We start from the raw sequence: 19,042 nt of genomic DNA on the forward strand, positions 1-19,042 counted from the left end.
CTGCAGGAGTGAGCCAAATAAATGCCTACCAGATTTTCCACAAGGGAGAGGACATAAGGTGAAGTAGGGCCATATTTAGAAGTATTTTCTTTTCATTCCTTAACAAGTTTAAAGGAGATGAGTTCCCATTTCTGGATCTCCATGCTTACTGTTAGAAATAGCATCAAATGTTCTCCTTGTTCCCTGGCCTTCTACACTGCTTGCAGAATACGGGACTGAGGGGGGCTTCTTTTCTTACTCCTTTTCTTAGGCGTAAGAGGGCCCAGTCAGGATTACGATATTTAGCTGCCTCATCCTCTCTCAGATTCATCTCCAGGATCTAAATGCTCTCCCTCCTCGTCCTCCTCAGGGTCTGAGGAAGTCTCTAGTAAATCTACAATACACTGTGAAGGCGGTGGTTTTGATGACTTAGCAGTTTGTTTCTTATTGGTTTGTTTGGACAGTAGAGGCACTCCTTCCTTCACAGTACTGTTTGTACTACAAACAGACCCTGCTGATGAGCTGGGCAGGTCTGTTATCTCAGCCTGGGAAAGTGCCTGTTTCACCACAAACCAGAACATAAGCGCTTTCTCTGGAACCTGTCCTTCGTCTTCCTCATCCTTATGTTCCAGAATCCAGGTTTTTATATCCTTTCCTATGCTTTCCCATGCTGCCTCATCCAAGGTCCCTTTATCAGGTAACCAAAAGCTCACAGAACAAATGAAGAGAAGACAATCAGAGAGCTACTGTTTTTCAAAGTGAATTCTCTTTTTAAGCAATACCTTATGAAGAATCTTTTCATACATAGATCCCTCACTGGATTCAGTTTGCCCATAATAAAACTATAAAACTATCACACTATCACTTCATACCTATTCTTTCTCAGCACTCCTCTTTGGCCGAGGGGACCGTGGCTCTCACATATGGTCCTTTCCAGATCGAAAACATCAGGAAAGGGGTTTGGGGCTTACACAATTCTTCCAATTCTGAGTCCCACGAGTTGGGTGCAACTTACTGCCGGGGTCTAGCCTTGACACAGGATCCGGGTTCTCAACTGAAGGCAGGGATATCTGGAAGGTGCTTAATAAATATACAGACTACTCTGTGGGTACAAACTGACAGGCAATTTCAAGGCTTGAACTCTCTCTCTCTCTCTCTCTCTCTCTCTCTCTCTCTCTCTTTCTCTCTCTCTCTCAGCTTGGGGCTGCACAGACTGCATTCTCTTGTGCACTCTGCTTTTTCTATTGTGGTTTTCTTTTCTCGAACTCCCACACTCATGTACACCTTTGTTTTATTACCCTTTCATTCTCACACACACTCTTCATACACACCTCACACATATTTCACACACACCACATGCACTCTCCTTTCACTCACACACACAATCTTCATACACTCCTCACATTCTCTCTTCTCATCCTCTCCAGCCTTTCTCTTGCTTCAGTCTTTTATTAATAATCCAAAAGTAGGTAGAAAAAAGACATTGTATAATCATTGCCAAATCAAATTCAAAAGAATAACCACATCCCACAAAGAAATAAGAATTACAATTGTTGGCCAAAGTTTCAAGCTTCCCCTATTCCCAGGCCTGTGGCCAAAATAATAATAATTGTAAACTTATTATTATTTAAACTTTAACTTTTAACTTATTATACTTCAGAGCTCAAAGCTCTGAGGTCAGCTACTTGCATTTTCCTGGGAAGCTCTAATGATAAATGACATAAGCAAAGATGCCAGGCAGTGACCAGAAAGTATCAAGTTAACCCTTAACTCAGTGGTTCCGCTAGCTTTCTCTTCCTTGCACACAAAGACTCTTGTATGAGTCCCCGTATTCTGACTAGTATATAATTTTATATATTCTATACTTTCTTATCCAGGAACCACTCTCAAATGTTATATAAAACTTAATTCCTAATGCAATAACTTTTTCCTTTCTTAGGGTCCTAATGCTGGCTCTAATTCATTTTCTGATAATTACTTTAAAGTTTCTTTGCAAGTCAAGCATTAATCTGGAATCTATTGTGCAGTTATTACATTGTTTCCAAAACAAGAACACATAGCATGCACCTGGGCCATAGGGGCTGTGCTGTGCTGTGCTCCTATGTCTCAATTTCCAATTGTTTAAGAATCATAACATCAAGCAACATCTAGTTTCACAGAATTCACCAGAGCAGAAGGAGAAGGAAGTAGGAAAGTCAGATATAATAGAATAATTGTGCACACCAAGGTCATCTGAAAGGCAGCCACACAGAAATGAAATCTATACAGCCATTGTCCAGGGCTAAGGGTAGGAGAAATGGGAACAACCAGTCTTTACAAAGAGCTGCTGTGGGCTACTGAGATGTCTCCATCCTGGCCTGCTGCTGGGAGTCCCTGTCATCTATGTTGTCCCCAGCAATTATTGACCCTATGCACCACATATTGAGTAATATACAGAAAAATTGCTGCAGAAAATTGACAACATTCACAATTGAATACAGAAGTCATCCTAATGGAGAACCATGTGCTTCAGCTTTTCTTGCAATACAGCATCGATATTTACCCCAGAGATTATGACCTTCAATGTCATGCTGGGAAACAGGTTTTGACAGATGCTCTTGTCCTTGACCAGAAGTATGCTGTGTTTTTATTGATGTAGATTAGACTTAGTTTTATCATTTATGTCAATGGGTCTTTTTTTCTACAGTCTGTCTGTGGCCTGTCCTGGGTGAATTTCCCTCATAGTCCAAAGGAAGGAATCCCATTCCCCGTTGTATATTATTGTTAGGGACCACGTGGTTCCTCTGAGAGAACAGCCGATGCTCTACCCTGTGAGTCATCACCACAGCTCCTGCAGGTGGCCTTTGTTTTCCACATGAGGTGCTGTGTTAGGTGGACAGGATCACATACAATTAAATAGAGAGATCTCAGGAGATGTGTGTTCACAGGGAACTTACTGAGCTGTGCGTGCTCAATGTGTTAGGTTGTCAGGCATCCCTACAGGGCTCTGGTGTTCCCACTGCTCAGTGTGGGTCAGGATCATCCTCCAGCATCTTACTTATTTTTATGTCTTTCTAGTTTTCTCCTAAGGCTTTCATCTTATCAATACACTTTCCCAATGAGACTTCATAACTAGCCATTATGGTTAACAAGAATAAAGAGGGTCATTAAGTGGCTGCTAGCTGTGTTTGTGGGAAAGCTCCTGACAGAGAGTGCAAGCCTGCCAGGTGGTGTCGCTCATGGCAGGAGGGACTAGCAGAACTGCTGTGGTCTGGGAGCACATGGGCTAGGGGCTGGAGCCAGGCTGCCTGGTGCCCCTCTGTGGCCATTTGACCTGGGTCCCAGTGTGAGCCCAGGGTGCTCTTAGTCCAGTTGTGCTTGCTCTACTTGTCCAGTGGCCTTGTGGCATTGCTGAGCACAGCCTTCAACCTGGACACCGTGAGGAAAATGATATCCGGAAATCAGGGGATCCCTGGAGTCTCTTTGGCTTCTTGCTAGCCAAGCACTGACAGTTGAGGCTGGAGGACAAGGGTCTGTGAGTTCCCCAACTTTTCCCATCCCACCTTGGTTACTTGCCCCACCAGAGAGAACAAGGGCACTCTCTACCACAGCACTTCTTCATGCCCATAGCCTATCAGTCTGCTGGCAGGGACTTGAATTTTTTCTGCCTGACTCTGCCTGACCCTGACCCTGACCCTGACCCTGACCTGTCCCCAGCCCTGGCCCCGGCCCCGGCCCCTGACCCTGACATCTCCTACTTCTTCAGCCCAAGACATTTGAGATCTGGAGTAGCCATTCCCTGCACCGGCCCTGCCATTAGAGTCTAAAGGCAGTGAGGACAGGCCCAGCTGACACTTATGTCTCCCCATCCCCAGATGTGTTTTGCACAGTTCTACCCTCACTGCTTAGTTTGAGGGACCCCAGTAGGTGGCAGTCTTTGCTGAGCCTCAGGTGTGCCCCTGGGGCAGTAGGGGGACTTATGATTGAGGGAGGACATTCAGGGAGATGCAGGCCTTTCTCAAACTCTCTGATCATCCATCCAATACCCTCCCTGGTTCTTGCCCAGTGGAAGTTGGGAAGCCACTTTTCCCTGTTCTGTGTGACTTTCCCTGCATTGTGAGCTCCCCTGCAGGAGATACTTTCACATGCTTCTTTAAAAGCACCTGTTCCTCAGATCCAGATCAGCTGTGAAAACAGGCTTCTTCAAGATAGTGTGAGCTACCCCACCCAGCTCAGAGCTGCAACACCATAGGATCCTCCAGCCCCAGTGCTGTGTGAGTCCCATGGAGAAGTCAGAGCAAAGTGCCCCTTCTGAGAAGTGACTTAGAACAGAAGGTTCAGAAGTGACAGTCAACCCCCAAGTGCTTCTTCCAGGAGAAAGCAACCAGCTCTCCCTTTTAAACAGTGTAGGCTCCCACATGACCTAGTTCTGTGATTGGAGAAGATTTTCTGCAGCTTAATTGCCCAGTCAGAGTAGGACTACATCCTTGATCCATGCTCATTTCCACAACAAAAAGTCCTCCTCCACAACCCAGGCCTTGAGTTGAACCCAGGTCTTTCCAGGACCAACAGACCTGAGAGAACAGAGGGCAGTCCAGGGGAGAGAAGAGACCAGAATGATTTTAAGCTGGAGAAAACTCCCATACTAGCCATTTAACAACTTTTGTCCAGACCGTGGACTGCAGAATCTTAAGATAACATTTTTCTGATATCAGCTGATAAGTGAAGCTGAAGTCCAACCTGGGTGGGATCATCCCAGGAAGGGAGGGGATCTGACTCTGCAGGCCTGGCCAGCCTCTGTGGTCTCCTGAAAATAATTGTTGGTCAGCTGTTAATCTGAAGTGAGAGTAGGTTTTTGCCAATGCAAACAGATGAGATTACAAGTTTCACACACTATGTTAAAGACACACATTTACACTCGGGGATTTGAACTTACTTCTGTAGAAGTGACGGTAGGCCAACAGAGGGAAAGCATTCTTGCCTTTAGCATTCTGTCTGTATCAGAGACTACAGGGACTGGCTTTCTGGACAGATATGTCCAAGGAGACAGATATTGTAATGGGGGGGGGTGAGGTAAGAAATATCCTGGGGACAGTGATTTCAGATTGTGCCTTTAGCCAGGAATGTCTGTGTCATTAAGGCAAGCAGCCTTGGGCCTGCTAAAACTTGTCACTACTACAGGGCATCTGGTCCAGGTCCTTCTGAGATGAAGGCCTCTCTTTATAAAAGAAAAAGAAAAAGTTTATTGAGTAATGTTGCTCAACCTGTGTGTCGTGACCCCTTCTAGGAGAGTGTATGTCAGATACCTTGCATATCAGATACTTAGCATGCTATGACATATAAGAGTAGCAATATTAGTTATGAAGTAGCAATGGAATGATTTTATGGAGGGGATCATCACAGTATGAAGAGCTGTATTAAAGGGTTGCAGCAGTAGGACTGTTGAGAACCACTGCCATAGAAGCTGACACATGGGAGCAGACTCCTCAGATGAGTAGAGACCCATGCAAGTGATACTGTGTCCCACCCTAGAACCCAGAGGCAGAATCTATCCCAGGAGTCTGTGGGTCACCTTGTCTTAAATTCTTCCAGGGTCAAGAATAGCATTGATCATCTCAGCAGAGTCAGCTTGCACAGCCCACATCAGGCCCATGGCTTCCCTTTACAGAGAAGGATGTGGGTCTGAGTGACAGACAGTGAGACTGAGGGGACCCTGATACTCATTTGCTTTGAGCTGTGGTTTCTTCACCTGTAAAATGGACGTGTTTCTGCTGAATTGGGTTGTTGTGGAGATTAACAGAACATACAACCTGCTCAGTGTCTGCCTGGCATGGACACCTGCTGGTTAAATGGAAGCTGTCGATGGTGATGCATTTAAGAGTAGAATCTCTAGCCCGATACTGTTAGATGTAGGTGTTGTAAGCATTTTGTGATTCTAAGACAGCCTCGCATTAAAACAGAAGGCTCTTTTTTAATTTTTTAAAAAAAGAATCAAGTATAAATTACCAATATGAAATAATCATACTCAGAATTGAGCTAATTCCTGTGAAGTCATTTAGTTTTTCATTTTCTGCTTCTATTTTCAAGGCATCAAGAGTAGCACTATCCGAGATCCTAAAGCCTTCTATTATGGTGCTACCCATTCATTCCTCTCTCCTTGAGGACTTCTCAGGTGACTTAAGAAAACCTGACTTCTTTTCAGATTGTCCCCAGCTGGTGTGATCTCTCTGTCCATGGCCCTTGCCAAAAGCTGCAAAGGCAATGCATTGTTTTACAACACAAAATTCCAGACATTAATTTTTACCAATGAAGTTTCAGGAGCCAGATACAGAAGTCAACTCCCAACTGTCCTTCCTAATTCACTGACCTCCCAGAAGAGCATTCTTCTTCCCTCTGCACACTTTCTAAAAATCCTTCAACTCAAAGACTTTCCATTGCTTTAGTTATCTTCATTTCCTTTCAAGTCCTTCCTTGACCATCTCTGAACCTAAGTGCAGTTTTAACTTTGCAATAAAGGTGTGTGGTAGGTTAGCCTTACCAAAGTAAAGTCCATGTTTACATCAAACAACCAACCCTCGTGTTATATGTCTGTGCCATGGCGATGCTATACCACACAATAGTTTATCAGTAAATAATACATTCTTGGAGATCACAGTGTGATCAAATATTTTGTAACATAATTAGTAATTTTCGGTCTATTATATAAATTAAGTTCTTTGACGAGGATTCTGTTGATATTTGTCATATCTGAGTGCATCATCATAGGAAACCCAAGGAACATCAATCCTGGGCTTTTGAAACTGTTGCACATGGCCAACTGGGAACCAAAACCACCCAGGAGACTACTGATACTTGACACACATAAAATTAACCTCCCTGTTTTCATATAGTTTATGTCAAGAGGTCACCATTCCTAACCATGTCTCATTATCCAACCTGCTACTAAATGGAAGAGTTGGCATCAAGGAGGTCACCCCACAAAACACAAAACACCCATCTCAGATAAACATGTATGGTTTATTGAATCCAAAACATCCATGAATTTCAGGACACAATTAAAAGTCCAAATCTAAGGATAATAGATATAGAACAGAATTAAGATTTCCAGTTCATAGGTCCAGTAAACATCTTCAATAAATTATAGCAGAAAACTTCCATAAGGTAAGGAAGAAAATGCCATAACTGTACAAGAGGCCTACAGAAGGCTAAATGAACTGTACCAGAAAAAACTCTGCCATTCACATAATAATTAAAAAACTAAATACACAGATCAAAGAAAGAACTTTAAAAGGGGTAGGGTATAAATAACCAGTAATAAATAAATTCAGACCTATCTGAATTACACCAGACTTCTCAACAGAGACTCCAAAAGCCAGAAAAATTTGGGCAGATGTAATGCAGACCCAGGCTCCTATACCCAGCATAATTCTCAATCACCATAAATAGAGAAACCAAGATATTTCACAACAAAACCAAATTTAAACAATATTTTTCTTTAAGAGAGCACAACAGAGGATAATATGAGGAAAACCCCAAGAAAATGAGCTAAACTATACACAAGAAAAACCAAGAAATTAATCAACTCAATAATTTCAAAAAAGGGAAGCAAACAAACATGATTTCACCTATAACCAGAAAAAGAGGAGAAAGCAGCAACCATTTGTCTTTAATATCTAACCAGATCCTCTGTCACCAGTCCCACAGCTCCTAGGGACCAAACTGCCAGCCAAAGTATATGCAAGGATGGGTCTATGGTTCTAGGTAACTGTGTAGAAGAGGACTGACTTAAGTGGCATCATGGGGTGGGAGGCCATTGACTACCCTGAGGCCTGTTGCCCACCAAAAGGAGGTCCTAGAGGTGTGAGGTGGGAATGGATATGTGTGGGTGGGGGAGCACTGTCACATAGGCAAAGCTGAGCAGAAATGGGATGTAAGATATGATGAGGGGAGTGTGGAAAGTGGGACAACATTTGAAATATACATAAATAAAAAAACAAATGATTAAAAAATAGCCAAAAATAAAATAAAGTAATAGGTAAAAGAAAAATTAAAACAAAACAAAGCAAAAGAAATCCTTGTGGTGGATTGGCCTACTTCTGCTTGTATTTTACTGCTAATTTGGAGAACTCAAAACTGGTTAATCCAAAAAAAACCTGACCCTGCCCCCAGTTAACTGTGTTTATAAAGAAGCCACCAGCCAACAGCTGCACAGCAGAGAGATGGGGGAGGTGAGCTTTGAGGGCTTTGCTAGAGAGGATCATGAGGAGGGAAGAAGGAGGAAGAAGCTGCCAGAGAATAAAGGAAGAACATGTGTGATGGAGAGGAGAGAGGAAGAGGACAGCAGCCATGGTTAAGGGAGAGGAGAGCCTGGTCCTGAGGGCTGTCCAAGGGGAACAAAGAGCAGTCAAGATGCTACACAGTCAGTAAGAGTTGAGCGTTATTGTTTGGAAAGTAGATCTGATACCATGGAGGGCAGGCAGCTGCCCAGCTACTGTGCTGATTAAGGCATATGATGAATAAATTTACAAAATATGTATAACCAGTAAGGAGCTCTATAGAGGATCCTAAAAGGAATACTTTAGTTTGAAGAGAAGGATAAAATACCAGAGGAAACAGGAAATAATTTAACAAAACTAGAACAGTCAATCAAAAGAAGCCAATAAAACCCACAAAAATTAACAAAATTAAATACATAGGTTTAAATAATATTTGCATGTCACTAAACTCAATTCCCCAGTGAACAGACATTATTTAGCCAGAAACAGGATCACCATCATGAGAGATGTAGAGGATATACTAGGGAAACAGACCTAAGACACAGGTCCCTATAGCAATTCTATGCAGTTTCTCTATCCAGCTGACAGAATAGATTTCAAACCAATCCTGTCCAGAAGATGTAAGGACATTCATTTCATACTTTGCAATTACCAAAAGATACTACAATCTAAATATATGCATATTAAACACAGCAGTCACAAATTTAAATATATAATTATCAGATAGATCTGAAATTACCCATTAGCTATAATAGTGGTTGTGATTGTTTTTAATAGTCTATTCTGACCACTTGGCAGATCACATGCAAATGAACAAAAGAGGAGGAGCAGAATTCAGTGACATCATCAGTCAAATGGACCTAACAAACTACACTGAACTATACATATATTTTCTATCAGCCTGTGGATCTGTCTCCAAAATTGACCACGGATTAGGACACAGAACAGCCCTCAGGAAAGATAAGAAAGCTGAAGTAGTGTCACGCATTCTATCTAAGCACAAAGGAATCAAACTGGTATCACACAATAGAAAGTGCAGTCAGTACACACTCTCGTGGAAGGTCAGCAACACAAACAACACACTACTGAAAGGGCCAAGGGAGAACACATAAGGAAAAATTAAAATTCCTAGAAATGAGTGACAATGAAAACACAACCACCACAGATCTATGCGATACAACATAGTTTTAGGAATTATGTTGCAGTCGGCAAAGCCAGAGCAGTGGACCCATCTAATCCCTTTGTCATGCATCAGAAGTAGAGAATGTGGACTGTGCCCTGTTGGGTTAATGCCTTGAACTGGCTCACCACATTCCCAATTTCCCTTTGCAATGATAACATATTTTTGGCATTACACATTGGATGTATGCAATTTGCCTTTTGATTTCATAGGGGAATAATTAAGGGACTTCCTGGAGGGTCGAAAAGCACTGTGGATAAACTGTGTACAGACTGAAAGACTACAGGGGTTTTGGAAGCTGAGCTAATGTATTTTTATTATGATATGTTTAAGAACCTATGGGGAATTGGGAGTGGAATATGGTGATTTGAATGATAATGGCCCCCATAAACTCACATATATGAATGTTTGTTGCTGGTTAGTGGAAATATTCGGGAAGAATTATAAGATACGGATTTGTTGGAGGAGTGTATGGGATTGGGCTTTGAGGTTTCCAAATTCAACACCATCTATAGTTAACACTAACTTTCTCTGTCTCTGACTTGCACATATGATGTAAGCTCTCAGCCAGTTCTCTAGAAACATGGTGTCCTACCTGCTGCCGTGTACCCCAGCATAATATTCATAGACTCATGATCCTTGAAACTGTAAGCTGAAATAAACTCTTTCTTCTACAAGTTCCCTTGCTCATGGTGTCTCTTCACAGCATAGAAAAGAAACTAAGATTGGAAGGAACAGTTAAGTGAAAAATTTCTCAATAATATCCTGGAAAATAAAATTCAGACATTTACCAAAAGTGTCAGGTACCGTGATCAAGCTGGCTTGACTGCAGAGGTGCAAGAATGTTTCAACAAATACAAATGAATAAACAATTCACCACAGAAAACCAAGAACAGGAAACACATGATCACTGCAGTAGAGGCAGACAATCTCTTTGGCAAAATCCCACAGTGATTAATGCAAAAGTCCTGGAGAATCTGGTTAATGGAGAAGACATACCTTAACATTATAAAGGCGATATGCAAGGCCAACAGCATCCTAACTGGAGGAAATCATAATGGATTTCCACTAAAATCAGGAATAAGTCACAGATGTTCATTCTTTTCATCTAATTCAACTAGTATGTGAAGTCTTATCCAAACAATATGACAATAGAGAGATGGAAAGGCATGTTAATATGAAAGAAAGCAGTCAGAGTATTCTCATTTGCCGGCGATATGATCCATATATAAAGACCACTACGAAACCACTAGCAAACTCCTATGGCTCATGGACACATTCACTAAAATCACAGTAAAATCAATAGAACTCCTGTATACCAACAATAAATATGACGAAAGAAGCCAAGAAAACAAACCCATTCAGAATAAAAATCTTGTAATATCTAAGGAAGTAAAGACTTGTTAAAATGAAATCATTAGGAAAAAAAAAAAAACTGAAGAAACCAGAAAATGAAGAGGCCTCTCATTTTCATGTATCAGTATGATTTATATTATTATATCGAATCCTACCAGAGTCATCTACAGGTTTAAATCCATCCCATTATAATCCCAATACAGATCTTCATGGGAATGAAAAAAAAATCTCAGAACTCACATGAAAGCACAACTGAGCAGGGCAGTCAGACACTGCTAACTAATAAGACAGTAAAGCACTGCGGGAGGCATCACCTTTAATGATTTCACCTTCATTTTGGGGAATAGTAAAAAAGAAAAACCAGCATGTTAATATCATGAGAGCAGACACAGTGCCTAATGGAATAAAATTGAAGAGCCTGATATTGGCCTATGTTCTTATCAGCATTTGGGTTTTGAGAAAAAGGAAAACAAACAAACAAAACAAAAAACTCACAACCCCCCCTCCCACTGCCACACACAAGTGCAGTTTTCAACCTGTGGGTTGCAAGCCCTTCAGGGAACAACCACATATGAGACATGCTTTATACATGATATTTACATTACAATTCAAAACAGTAGCCACCTTACATTTATGACTTAGCAATGAAATAATTTGGTAGTTGGGGTTGGTTACCACAATGTGAAGAACTGTATTCCTTGAGTTGTTCTTGGTCATAGTATTTTTCTGCAGTAACAGAAATGTGACTGATATATAAACTGGTACCGAAGTGAGTGGAGATGTTTGTGAGGAATCTCTTGATTTTTTGGAGGAGGGTGGGAGACTTTGGATTGGGAAAACTGTTGAATTATTTAAGGAGATCTTAACAGTTCTTTTAGTTTGCCACATGGGAGACATAAGTATTGTGAGTCTGTGCAAAATAGAGCCTCTCTGATGAAACTTCAAAGGATGGCAGGAACTCAATTGGTGACTGGCTTAGAAGCAATTGATATAATTTTGGCAAACAATCTGTCTCTTTACTGCCTGTTTACTAAGAAGTGACCTGAAGATAAATAAAAAGCTAATTGACTAATTGTTTTGAGCAAACTTCAAGGGGTAGATATCCGGTGACCTTCCTCATATGGTAAGAATGTATGTTTGTATTTTTCATTGTTAATGTAGCCAGGACTTCAGTTAATCCCGCCACATTCAGGGTCTGGACGCATAGGAAACTGCAAGATCTCCCAGGATTTGGAAAATGTCCCAATTGTTGTAAGGTCCCCAAAACATGTTGTCACCCCACATACATTGGGAAGCAACTTAAAGGAACATGACCCCCTCATTCTCAAGAGGAAGGGTGGGTGGGTGGTTATTTGTCTGCCGTGGGCTGTAGATGATTATTGTCAGTTAGGGGGTTGGTTGCAAGTTCTTACTGGCCATGGTCAGGGAGGAAACAGTAAAGCAGATTCGAATCAGGGGTGTCTTTCTTCCTTTCTCTTTCTCTCCTCAATTCTCTGTCTAATGTTGTGGGAAATCAGGAGAAGGGACTAAAATGACAAAATCATAGATCACTGTATCTCTATTTATACTAGAAAGCAATACCAAGTCTCAAATATTTTAGGATGGCATGGATTTTTGAATGATGATAGAATTTAAAATTGTACTTGCATAAATGATTCAATTCATTTTTAAGATATAAGTATATGCAACTTATTCACAATGTGGTGTAAAATTCTAATTTTATAAAATTACTACTGCACACTGCCGTGGATAATTACGGAATTCAAGCTAGTACTTTCCAACTATAAATAATCAGTCTTCCAGTCATGTTAGGTACTGCTTTAGTTAGGTACAGAAATAAGCTTTATTTAACTTCCTGTGTATGTTTTTAAAGTTAAGTAGGAAGTAAATCCCTTGGGAAAAAAAGCCACATTTGTCCACTGAGATAGACATTACATACAAAGGTGGTTCTCAAATCATTAGAGATCTGAAGAATCTGCCATTTCAGATGTCCTAATAGTTAAAGGCTTTTCACAGTGGGAGAGACCTCAACTCCTGGTAGTGTCCCCAATCTATTCTGAAAAAGATGATGGGCTCTAAAGAACCATTGGGTGAAATACTACCTACTTACCTCTACTGCTGCCAGAAAGCTGTCCAGACTGTGCAGAAGTTGATCATGGGGAAGTCTGTGTCCCAGTTTTTGGAAAAAAAAAATAGGATAGTCCTTCAAGTGACCTGCTTCAAAGGATTGTTGTCAGAGCTCCTGGCCCAGTGAGTTGAAGGTGGATGCCACAGTGACACAGGAATATTTGCTGACTGACTCCCAGGGTAGCCAACCATTTCTGTTATTTCTTAGGTTTGGAAGCTGTTTGCTCTGAATTTCCTTTTTTTCAGGCAATATTTCTCCTCCTCAGATCTTGGATGGGGTTGAAGATTAGATAGTTTAGTCTTAACCTTTTCTTGTTATGAGAATCAGAAAAACAAACTTGTTCACCATCGTGCAGAAATGTGACAGCCAGGAACCTGGACAGGAACAGGGTGGACATGGGAGGCTCAGAAAGCAGGGCTCTATGGACAGTCCACAGCAGTATCAAAACTCCTGTGATAACCGCTCTGGCACCATAAGTCCTGAGAGAGGATGGGGATGCCAGGAGAGTGTGCGTGGTCTGCCCACTGCCTGGGACTTTTAAAAGCTTGTACCACCCCCGAGCACATAGAAGAGCTTGAGCAGAAAGAGGCCGATGCCCAGAAGCCGCTGCTGTGGTAGGAGGCAGTTATGGCGGTTGGAGGTGGGGGTAGAGGTGGAGGAGGGATGGGAGAAGACCGAGGAGTTTCCCCAAAAGACAAGAACAGACACCATCCTTACTACTCCAGAACCCACGCCAATCCCACACCACCCCTAAAATGCCCAGTCCACTGCCAAACCTCCCCATGCCAAGCATTCACAGCTTCATCCCCACTGTGCTTATTTCTTATTTTTTTTAACTTCTTATTTATTCTCTGTGAACCTCACATCCTGCAGCTCAACTCCATTCATCTGCCCTTCCCTCAGGTCTGCACTTCACCCTTGCATCCTGCTCTAAATCAGAGCAAAAATAATCTTCGTGTGGAAGCTGAATAAAGAAAAAGAAAAAGAAAATTTGTACGCAAAAAAATGTGTCAAATTTTAAGGATGAAAGACATAAACGCTTAAATTGTTTGGAATTAATGAAAGTACATTTGGTCTCAGAAGACTTATTATGGTTAATAAATGCAAGTTATGATAGATAAGGGATACAAAGCTTAAAAAGTGATAGAAAATGATTTAGGTACAAAATTTTAGACTAATATAATTTAGATAATGAAGTACCTTCTCCAATTTTGCAAAATACGAATGGACAGAATATTGTGACAGTAATTCTTACCTGATGCATCTCATAAGTTTTCTTATTTTATCTAGCTTATTAATGTTAAATTAAAGGTATTTCTTGGAGTAAAAGGGGAAATGCTGAGGTCACCTCCCTTTGTACTAAGGTGTGTCAACTTTCAATTGTTAGTTCTGTACTGGCAGTGAGCTAAGTGCTGGCAGGATTTCTCTTGTCATTTCTATGTCCCATCATCAGGTTTGCTATTTTGTGGATGTTTGTCCTTCTCACCAGCTCAACACAAGCTAAGAGATGTATCAGGTGTTGTCTCACTGCCGACTGGATGTAATAAAGATCTGATGGCCAAGAGCTGCGTCAGGAAGTATGTGGGCAGAACTTCCGGGCATAGAGAGGGACATAGGAAGAGGCAAGCTGAAGCAGGAGATTCAGAATAGACATGGGCAGGAAGAGATATGGAACAGACCACGGCAGAGGGGTAAAGAGCTAAGCAGCAGGTGGGTCTCAATGGTAGAAAAATGGGGTTAATTTTTAGAGAAGATGAGGGACTGCCCAGTGAAAGGCCTAAGATTCAAACTATGTTCGAATTCTCCATGTCCCATTTACATCTCAGGCAGCTCTGTGAAAATAGTACACAATACAGTATTAACATGGCTTTGAGCCTGTGGTTTGGTTACTTTTGGTCACTGTTCCTCAAGACTGCAGGAGAAGGAACAACACACAGGGCAAACACATGAAAACCATGTGCAGCTTAGAGTGGAAAAGATCACTAAGAAGTTTAATGTCACAGCAAAGTCATGTGCTGAAGAGGAGGGTGACATAGTTAAGGAGATGAATGTTATTAACGATAAGCCTCCTGCCTCTGTGCTGGAGAGAAGTGGAAGGTGTCCTCAAGGCAAGACTCTTACCAATTAAAGTTCCAACTTGGAAAAGGGAGCTCAATAGATTTCGTGCTCCTACAAAGCAAGTGCATAGGGAAGCTGCTGCAGTTGTCATCCAAGCAGGTAGCTGACAGGTCAGTGCACCTCATGTGGCACAGAATTTGGAGGAAAAAAGATTTTAAGATTCAGGATGACATGAACAGGACCAGGCGACTCTCGCATTTATGTTTTTATTATTTGAGGCTTGAATTAGAATGATACTCATAGTCTCATGTTTTTTAGTTTTCTTTCATTATTTTATCTACATTTCCAATTTATCTCCCACTCCATGTTCCTCTACATGACCCCCTCTTCTGTCCCCCCACACCCTCTCCCTATGAGATTGCTCCTCCACCCGCCAATTCACTCCCACCTCAGAGGCCTAAGTTCCAATATCATGGTTCATGAAGCTTCCTCAGAAACAAGGTTCTCCCGTCCCAGTGATCCCAGATAAGCTAGTCCTCTGCTACATATCTACCTGGAGACATGGGCACACCCTGATTCTTTTATTAGTTACCTTAGTTAAGGTGTCTCTTCACAGCAATAGAGCAGTGACTGATAGGCTTAAATTCACTTTGCATCCCAATTGCTGTCCTTCCTCTTGTTACTTCTCTCCCACAGTTCCTCCCCAATGTCCTCACACCATCTCCTCTGAGAGAGTAGAGGAATATCCCTCAGAGTGTGCCTCCACCAAGACACATCAAGTTTTTGTAGGGCTGGTGCACCTTCTCCCACTGAGGCCAGGGAAGACACCTGAGTTAGGGTATCAGATTTCACAGACAGGCAAACCTTTGGGGATAGCCTCGGCTCCAGTTACTTACAACAGTGTATGTAATACTGTATTAAACTTAGTAAGGTTTATTTATCTTCACCTAGCAACTCCTCCTGAGAAACAGTGCTCTGGCCTGATGCTTTTGTGTTCAGCCCTATCTTCCTCTTTCTTCTGTGCTTACCACTGTAACACAGGAGAAGCTTCTAATATTCATGTTGCCAGATCTTTCCGGTCTTGGGGGATAATTCTATTCTGAGTTGTATATGGATTTAATATCTTCTTTACGTATGATGAATATATACTTCAGGAAAGGACTGCTTCCTTGTTTCTATTAAGATCTAACATGACGAAAGGATTCTGATTAATATTCCAGAATCGTAGGCCACCAGGTTGGTATGTCATCACTCACTGAAGTGAGGTGAATTTTATAACACCTTTTGGCCACCCACTTTCAATGTCATTATGTGGTATTGCCTTAGGCTCTTTTCTACATTTCCCTGCCTTTGGCTGAGTATATGTTTGAGGTCTCTCTGTGACTGTGCAAAGAAGTAAGAGCTAGGGCTGGGCCACAAAATAAGAAAGTACTTGTTCATCCAAAAACAAAAACAAAAAACAAACAAACAAACAAAAAAAGCTCTAGGGTAAAATATCGGTGCTAGTGCTGAACTGAACTGTCAGAGGTAATTTTTTAAAGTAAATAACACTATCTTGGGGCTGATAATATGAATCAAATATCCTGCAACCTAAGTTTGCAATGTTGCCTGCATTTTATAAATCAAGTCTGACCACCGTTTTGGTTCTTTCCAATCATGTCTGAGTGCATCATCACGGGAACCCCAAAGAAAATCAGAAATGGGTCCTTGAAGCTGATGCACAGGGCCAGTATAGACCTGAATATTACAGAGGACACCTTGATTCTTAACACAAGGGATCATTTCTCCATCCCTCTTGTCACATAATTTATGACAAGATGTCACCTTTCCTAACCTTAGCTTCTTTTCCTAAGTGCTGCTGAAGGGAAGATTTGGTGTCAAGAGGTCTGGACTCAGACCACAGGAACACTGAATTCATTTAAATAGGTGTAGTTTATTGAATGCACACTCCAATACATTTCAACCAGAGCAACAGCTCACAACTGTGTACTGGACATTGCTAGGCCCAGCTCATTGCAAAATCCACATGGGCTAAAGCACAAGTGCTGGAAATGCTGCTGTCTATGGGCCCTGACTCGGGTCATTTTACACATAATTGTTCCTATTTTCCTTGAATCTAATGGGTCCTATGTGAAGCTCATAGTTGGGGAACTTGTTAAGATTAACAAATCTCGTAACATACAGAATATAACAGGGTATGTGACCAGCACCACACAGTTCAATAGGTTTTTTTGTTTTTTGTTAGTTTGTTTGTTGGCATCCATGATGTGGAGGCGTATTACAGAACAATAGGAAAGAGCTGGCTGCTGTGTAACAAATTTGCTGCTATTAAGGTAGGTACGGGGGCAAGACCTCAGCAACAGCCCTTAAGATGGAAAGGAGATGATGTGTTTGATACCTGAAAGGAGCTGCCTCAGCTGTGTTTCTCTGCCTGCTCAGTGCCCATTCACCATCACTCTGTCCCTGAAGAGGACCTCAAGGTCTGCCCCCTGCTGCCTGTGAGCCAGGACTAGGCACAGAAAGGCAAGGCCACAGCACTGGTTTCCAATTCCTCAGTAATGCTGGATTTCCAATAATGTACTTGTATACACAAATACAGTGTGGTAAGTTACAATATATACTAATCATTTCTTACATAGGACAACAGTTGATTGACTAAAACTAATTCTATTTTAAAAAAAGAAAAGAATCCTGGCTCTTGTGGAAATATACAAAGAAATATCTACGATGGTGGGCAATGAATTCTGCCATGGACTGAACTCAGAAAGGTGGGGTTGTGAGAAAGATGCATGGTCAAATAGCCCACCAGGTTCACATTGTGTCAACTTGATTTAATCTAATGACAAAGAAGTGGAGTATCTCTGATGGCTTCCTTCTAATCCCTTGAAAGGATCCCTGGGGATTGGCCTCAGTACATCACACTTCTTGATGGGGCAACAACACTCAAGGAAGCTTGAGATTGTCATAGGCACAGTATTATGCTACTTATACAAAGCAGATAATACTACGATGTTCAGATGATGATATCCATTTGTATGCACTCTTAAGGTGAACCTAAGGAAAGAGAGATCAAGGTCCTTAGAATGGAAAGATCAGTCCCAGTTTTTTTTTTTTTTTCTACCATTCCAAACTGAACGACTGGTAGGGAGAGAATGGTAGATAATCGAGAATTGGTGGATGATGCTTTGAATGCAGGGTGGGTTTCTGTGCTGGTTTTAGACAGGGTCTCAAGTATCCCATGTTGCCCTCTCCCTGGATGGCCAGGTTCACTTTGAGCTCAGATAAACCTCCTTCCACTTTCCAATAGATAGGCTTACAAGAGTGGCTTCCAAGGACTGTGAGGACAGCATTAGCCTTTGACAGTTGAGGTGTGTAACCCACAACTATAGTTTTAGCCACGTTTTCCCATGTCTACCAGCTATTTCAGATTGTTGCTGTTCTATGCCTGACAATCGGGGACACAGAAAAAAAAACTGATAGAGAGCAAGGACATGGTGATCACATCCTTACCTCTTCTGTACGTTCTGGATGAGGTTTGTTAAAATTCCAATATTGCAAAAAGCTTTATATAGGGCCCATCTCATCAAGGGTCACTGTGTACTGTTCTATCTAAAATGTCTAATCAGAACTGACTACCATATAACACTTCCTGCAGTCCTCATATGAGAAACTTGGGATTTTATTTTGACTTTTTCTTTTCTCTGTCTCTCTTATTTTTTGCTATATAAGTTGAGAGAAAGATAGTTAGGGCCATGAATTTGCCCCCAAAATTTGAACTATGGATGTGATCAATCAATGTTAGTGTGTGCATTCTGTAAAGTATTCATTTTTCACTATGATAGATGCTTTTGTGTTTGGTGTGGTGGCCATTTCCCAGTGTACAGGTGCTGGGACCTTGCTCTATCCACTTAATGATGTTTATAGCCTCATTTTAGACCTTTCTGTGCACCCCCTATATCTCTTGACTATTTTATTTTTCTGATAGAAGCTCATGGTATATCTTACTCAGGCCTGTCAGCAGTGCTCCTTTGGCGACATTGGTGCAGAGAGGAGAACCCCACCACCAGCATGAGGTTCCCTTCACTG

General features: G+C 41.6%; 2 protein-coding genes across 3 annotated transcripts in view; one reads left to right on the forward strand and one right to left on the reverse strand.

Moving 5' to 3' along the window:
* The window catches only part of LOC134483260 (disks large homolog 5-like), a 664,485-nt gene that overhangs the window by 358,856 nt on the left and 286,587 nt on the right, over positions 1-19,042 (reverse strand). The gene's annotated exons all lie outside the window — the stretch shown is intronic.
* Positions 1-19,042, forward strand: part of LOC134483259 (uncharacterized) — a 478,774-nt gene that overhangs the window by 157,594 nt on the left and 302,138 nt on the right. The gene's annotated exons all lie outside the window — the stretch shown is intronic.

The sequence above is a fragment of the Rattus norvegicus genome, chromosome 19, assembly GCF_036323735.1.
Source record: "Rattus norvegicus strain BN/NHsdMcwi chromosome 19, GRCr8, whole genome shotgun sequence".
Classification (NCBI taxonomy): domain Eukaryota; kingdom Metazoa; phylum Chordata; class Mammalia; order Rodentia; family Muridae; genus Rattus; species Rattus norvegicus.